Source organism: Anolis carolinensis, chromosome 1, assembly GCF_035594765.1.
Source record: "Anolis carolinensis isolate JA03-04 chromosome 1, rAnoCar3.1.pri, whole genome shotgun sequence".
In the NCBI taxonomy this organism is placed as follows: Eukaryota; Metazoa; Chordata; class Lepidosauria; order Squamata; family Dactyloidae; genus Anolis; species Anolis carolinensis.
This window is the reverse complement of record NC_085841.1, coordinates 26,999,405-27,006,092: the sequence shown is the minus strand read 5'-3', so window position 1 is coordinate 27,006,092 and position 6,688 is coordinate 26,999,405. Positions and strand designations below refer to the sequence as shown.

General features: G+C 39.1%; 1 long non-coding RNA gene across 1 annotated transcript; it reads right to left on the bottom strand.

Moving 5' to 3' along the window:
• Positions 1–1,248: 1,248 nt before the first annotated feature.
• Positions 1,249–6,444, bottom strand: LOC134296439 (uncharacterized). The gene is made up of 2 exons (XR_010003186.1): positions 1,839–6,444; positions 1,249–1,755 (listed from the first exon to the last, which is right to left on the bottom strand). It is a non-coding gene; the product is annotated as an uncharacterized LOC134296439 (long non-coding RNA).
• Between the last annotated feature and the right edge of the window lie 244 nt (positions 6,445–6,688).

Sequence of the window (6,688 nt, the reverse complement as noted above, 5' to 3'; positions counted from 1 at the left end):
CACTAATGCTACGTAGTAATTACTGTATTTATGAATTTAGCACCAAAGTATCATGATGTATTAAAACATTGACTACAAAAATGTGTTGGATAATCCAGAACGTTGGATAAGCGAATGTTGGATAAGTGAGACTCTACTGTATGTTGTTTCAGACACAAGAGACACAAGCAGCTTTAGACTTTAAAAATAATATTTTTCAAAGCATTTTTAAATTGTCACATCTTGTTTCTATATTTTACCCTTTTTTTCTCTCTCCCTCTCTTTTCCTTTTGGTTCTTGACAATATCCATTTTCTTTTGATTGAAAAATTACAGAACAAAACTTTAATTACAGTGTTTAGATGGTAAGCAATTAGCAGACTAAATGTTTTGCTCTTGGTAGTTGAATAGTTATGTCTTGTCTGGAGAGACACCAATTGCTGCATGCATTTGTGTGAGAGGTTAAACCTGAGGTCAGTAGATTGAATCTGCCAAACACATCACATTCTTCAGGCAGGTACTGCACAGCTAACAGAAAACAGACATTGCTTCAAACTCCTACAGCTGGCTGGAAATGTCTTCTCTTTCATATATATGTGTATGAGACACACACACAGAGAAATATGCAAAATGACAGATCTTAATTTAGGTTAATTCAACCTAAACCCGCCTCAACAGTACAAAAATAATTGGCATGTTCAAGACATTTCAATTTTTTAAATAAAAAATCAGTGATAAAATGATATGACAATTCAAGAGTCTACAAAACTCAGGATATATTATGGCCTTTTTCATGTGGCAGGGTAAAAATGTCTTGTTAATACAATGAAAGACAAGGGTACGCTTTCAAGGACATTAAATGTTTGCCAATGTTATGTTTTATTTTTGGAAGCCACCCAGAGTTCCCTCAGGGAGAAAGGGCGGGTCAAAATAAACTTTTGTTGTTGTTGTTGTTGTTGTTGTTGTTGGCTATTTAATAATAAGAGATCACAAGGGCCATTCGGTACGACCCACTGCTATACAGATATCAAACCACTCCTGAAAAATGGCCATCCAGGCTCTGTTTAAAAACCTCCAGAGAAGGAAACTCCACTATGCTCTGAGGGACATTCATCTAATGTTTAGGTGGACTCTTTTCCTGTAATTTGAATCCATTTCTCTATACCACATGTTGTTCACCCGCAGAACAACCCACAGCTTGAAAATATTCCAAGAAAATCTATCTTGTCACTCTTCATTACTATATTGTCAAGGACAGAACGCCACAAGATAAGATATAACAAAGTTTATTGGAGTTACAGAACCAAAAATCCCCGTAAAAGACAAGGGCTAGGCAAACATTGGCCTTAAAAGTAAAAAGACACAATAAAAACGTTCAAAAGATAAACCGGATTAAACCGGAGTTTAATCCGGGTTAAACCAAAAAAGCTTACTTCAGCCTGGGACTTAAACAAACAAAAGCTGGTGAACAAAAGGTTCAAAGGAATACCAAAAAACTGGCAGCAGATGCTTCTCTGCTGCCAAAAGCTATGTTTGAGTAACTAAGAGGTTACTCCTCCACACAGCAAGCAATTTCCAGATACAAACGCAGCAATCAAGGGCAGAAACGGTCAGCGAAGTTCCAATCCGGTCCGAAGGTCGTAAGGCAGGTACAGACGTTTGTAGTTCACCAGGTTCAACGATAATCACAGGAAGGAGAGTCCGAGGCCGTAGTCAGTCAGTCAGTCAGTCCAGAGTAAACAGATGGCGTCCGTCAAGAAGACGACGGAGGTCCAAGCTATTAAGATTAAGCACAGGTTGCACAACAAAAGCCCACACAGTTCCTCCCGCCGTCTATGCCCAGTGTCCTTGGTAACTTACGTAGTCAGCAAACGAATCACACCCGTCTTCAGGAATTTCCCACACAGAGCCCAAGCGTTCGTCCAGATTACCTTGCCCAACGCAATTAGCCATTGCTTCCAAACCCCATTTTATGCCAGTTTACAGCTCCTCATCGCTATCAGCTGTTACCCTAATTCCAGGCGTTTCCTCATCACTTTCCTCATCAGAACTAAAACACCTTTGACTACGCCCCACAGCATCCCCAGCTGTGGATCCCGTCCCATCCCTCCAGCTTGTCCACGGGTCTAATCCTGAAGGTCCCCAATCGCCTTCCATACTATCATTGCCAGTGGCACCCAAATCCTCCCTCACACGAGTCCATTCCATGTCATCCTCCTCTGAGCTAACCATCTCTTCCTCCATTCTCTCAGTAAAACCCTCAAAGGAATCCTCGTCAGATGGTTCTGCAAATAAGTCCCGCAGCCGCTTCCTTTCTCGCTCCTCGAGAGTATCTGACTCCCGAGGAGTCTTACGACCACGTCTCCCAGTATCGGAGCCATAAGGCTCAACCATAACATATTGTAATTTTGTAATCTTTGTTAAGATTAGAGAGAAGGGGGGGGGGAGAGATTTAAAATCCTTGGATATATATTTTTAAACTGACCGTTTCAATCTGACAATATCATATAATGGGACATTTTTACAAATCAAGTGATGATTTGTCACCACAGTCATGTTTTGTTTAAGAATTCACATAGAACTATGACTAGAGCTAATTTTACAACATTGTCACCTGTATAACTGGGACAAAAAGTGCAGTACAGCACACTCTAAGAATTGTAGTTCAGCAAGTAAGTTTTCCAGATGCTCTTCCTGTCTTTGCAGGGACAAATATCACAGCATAAGAGAGATTGGTAGAGCTAACAATAACTTTTTAAAGGAGTTATTTAGTGGTTTTTAATACTATGGTAGGATTGGGGTATTTGTTTTTATATCTACTCATTCCTCCCGGAGGCATTTTTCTAACTGACCAGTGGGATTGAATGAAAAACCACAACTAATGAATGAAACATACTTTAAAAACATAAATAAAAAAGAACCATGGTTTACCTCTCACCACAAGAAGGAAAACATACAACCGCGATGGGTGGTGTATCACAGTTACTTTACTGGGAATCACAATATGAGAGAAATATGTGGAAATGTGAAGGATAAGGAAAAGAAAGGAAATTATTCAATAAACGTCAGCAAAAAGTATCTGAGAAATGAAGTATGATTATGACATACCATCTGCTATCCTTGTACCATTTCCTATAAACATATAAGGGACCAATGGAAATCCTTTTTGAGCTAGATTGAGGTGAAAAGGAGGAAACTTAAATGAAACAAGACAGAAGTGTTATATGTTGAAACCAGAGTTAGATATTCAGGCACATGCTAAGAAGTTATGTTTCCTTTGAGAATTGTTAGTGTATTTGATGAGAACAGTCATAATATATTGGGGGTAGTGGGAGGTCTGCCTAAATTTGGATTTTATATAGATTAGTAAATTCTAATCAAAACTATTCTGAAACCAAATTCTTTTTGTTTCTTCTACATTGAAACTTTGGAGATTTCAATAAAATCTAATTTAAAATATAAACAGAAATTAAATTCTCACAGGTCTTTGCTACTGGATCTGGTCCAGTAGCAAAGATTTGTTTTAGAGCATCAGGGTGAGATCCAAGTGACCAAGACGTAATATTCCCTTTATCATGAAGCTGACTCCATCTGACATCTCACTGGTGAGAAAGGTAGTTTTGAGGGATCTTGTGGAAGAAGATATCCAAGGTGACCAAAAGTATCTCACTCAACAATAATATGTGGATTGTATTTTATTCCAGAAACTGATCAGAAATTGTTTCTTACCCCATCTCTATTCAGAATCAGCTAGAACAAATCCAGGAACACCTTTACAGCTAGGGTGGGGTGTGAGGTTTAGAAATTGACCTATTAACACCTTGGTAAGTTGTTATGGTAAGTTGGAAACAATAGTCAGACTGAGAGAATAGGCTCTACTTTCTCTGATTCCAGCCGCCTCCTATAAATACACTGGCAGAGATTTATGTCCTTATCACACAGGAGATTCTCTCATGCCGTTTTGGAAGCCTCAGTGGTGAAACAGCAGGGATAAGTGGTGACTCTGTTGCTCCACATTCTGTGTTGTCGTGGCAATACTCCACTATCACATGGGGGAGGCATTGCCAAAGCAGTACAAAATGGGAAGCATGTTCCAAGGGAAGTGTCGTACGATGCTTCCACTCCAGTTGTGGGCAGGGCCTCTGTCAAAAGCCCAGTAACATTGTGTGATGAGCAGCATACTCATCCATGACTGGATAAGTGGGGAAGAGTCCTAGGATGCTTTAGAAGTTTCATGTGATCGGGTCATTATATGTAGGATCTCAGTTTGGGGGAGTCACTTTCAGTTATCCCAAAAGTTGCATCTCTCTCTCAGAGTTTAGGCATAGCCTGCATTCATATCATTTCCTATTTATTAGGCCCATCTTCTCTCGTGGTGTGTAACCCTTGTAGCATTTTTGCAGCCTTCAAGTCTCCCTCATGTCCACAGTTCCCTGAAATGCTTTCAATAATGAGGAGGGTCTAAAGAGATCAAAAATTTAGCCTCAAATATCACCTGGAGTAGCATTATACAGGGTGTTTGAAAAAGAACTCCCTAGTTTTAAGTTAAAACACATTAAAACTAGGGAGTTCTTTTTCAAACACCTTGTATATATTAACAGTAACATACATTACCAAAATATCATCTGAAAAACAACTTGAAAAAAATATGATGAAAGCAGAATATTCTGTAAAGTTTGCTAGATGGAATCAAGTATACTACCTTTCTAATGCAAAGTGATGGTATACTTGACCTTGTAGCCACCGGTGTAGATCTTGCATGTTAATCAAATCAATGGTATTATGAACAAAATTTGGTACACTAGTCCTCTGCAGAAAATTAGTGAGGCCTAGAAGAAATTTACCATGCACAACTTTGATCTGATAGGTTGTTAGCAGTTAGGGATACCTCTACTATTGGGTAAATTGGGACAGCTTTGTTTGAGTGGCAGCATAGTTGTTGTATTGGGACACTCTTAAATTCTGAGGTTTTAGAATACAAACTTGAAACTTAGGGATAACTCCTTGTGATGTCATGGCAGGTGGGGCCCTGGTGAGGCTACAAGGATAGTACTGTATAAGAAAAGACCACTCCTGGAGTTGTCCTTAAGAAATATTCATTAAGTATTAACAGCTGCTGTGAATACAATACTAAAAATAAGTAAACACAGTCAAATCCAAAGGAAGATTTTTAAAGACAGTGGTTTCGCTCTCTTTCACCTCTCTCTAAGAGGCCAGACTCTGGTACTCATCTGGAAATCCAGGCAATGAATGCTAAAGTGAAGGGAGTGGACTAGTATGTCCTAAGTCCCTAAACCAACTTTTTACTTTCAGACACAATGTAGAACCCTGATTCTGGCACAGGGCTTGAAGGTGAGATTCCAATACCAAGCTATTCAATTTTTAAACATTGATTAGGGGGTGAAGGAACATGTTATCTTGTATCCAGGCAACAAAATATCACATGGCAGACTTGAGGTAGTCTGATTTCAGATTCACAAAGCAGACTGCAAGTGACAACCCCAAGACCTAGGGTTCTTTCAATATGCTTTGAATTCAACAACTACAGGTTCCATACTGGAAAAAAAGGTGGGATAGAAATTAAATAATTAAATAAAGACTGACTGCCATACTTGTTTTTAAGCAAATTATGTAAGAATGAAATTCATTAATGCCCATACACTGACCTGTCAATCTATTGGTTTTCTCTTTCTCTTTTCTAATGCAAGACATGCTCCCAATGTAGTTGGAACACCGGTGGTTGATTCTGATTTATTTTTGGTTAGATGTCAACATAACTGATGTTGGCATGGTTTGTCATGCATAATCATCAGTTTTGGAAACAAAACTTTCCTTTTAAAATGCATGTGCCAAAGAGGTTGTGGGAGAGCAAAGGAAGAGCAAAGCTCAAATAAGTTAATGCTAAATATGGTAGAATATAAAATAAAACCATCAACTCTACTGTCCAAAAGCCCAGAGAAAGCAGAAACTTTACAATCTGCCAAGTAGCTTAGCAAATCCATGTTCTGGTTGATTAGAAAAGAAAGTTATATTAGTTTTAAAGCCATGGGGCTGTTCTCCAATATGGCGCTTCAACCGAAGTCAATAAAATCTTATCTTGTTTGCACTTGCTACAAAATTGCCAGGCAATAATTCTTCATATTATTGCCAATCTGAATGTCATCTAACCTTTGCTAGTGAGGAACAAGTTAGAGGCTCATAGTATGGAGGTAAACACATAGAGCTCCTTTCATGAGATAAGGCAATACATTGTGTGTTTTTCCTCCAACCCAATAACTTGCATCTTTACTTGGGATTTGTCTATACTAACAACAATGCCTGGATTCAGTGGATTAGTGGATGCTAATATGAGACCGTAGTAGGTTCAGTCAGGTGCCTCTGGATCAGTGGTTTTCAACCTGTGGGTCCCCAGATGTTTTGGGCTTCAACTCCCAGAAATCCTAACAGCTGATAAACTGGATTGTTGTGTGTTTTCTGAGCTATATGGCCATGTTCCATAAGTATTCTCTCCTGATTTTTCACCCACATCTATGGCAGGCATCCCCAGAGGTTGTGAGGTTTGCCCATGAAACCAGCAAGTAGCCACCAGCTGATAAACTGGCTGGGATTTCTGAGAGTTGTAGGCCACAGGATTTCCACACTGTTCATGCTCTGAAAATTGCTATTCAGAGTTCCTATTTATTTTCGAGACCTATTTTAAGGTCTTCTCA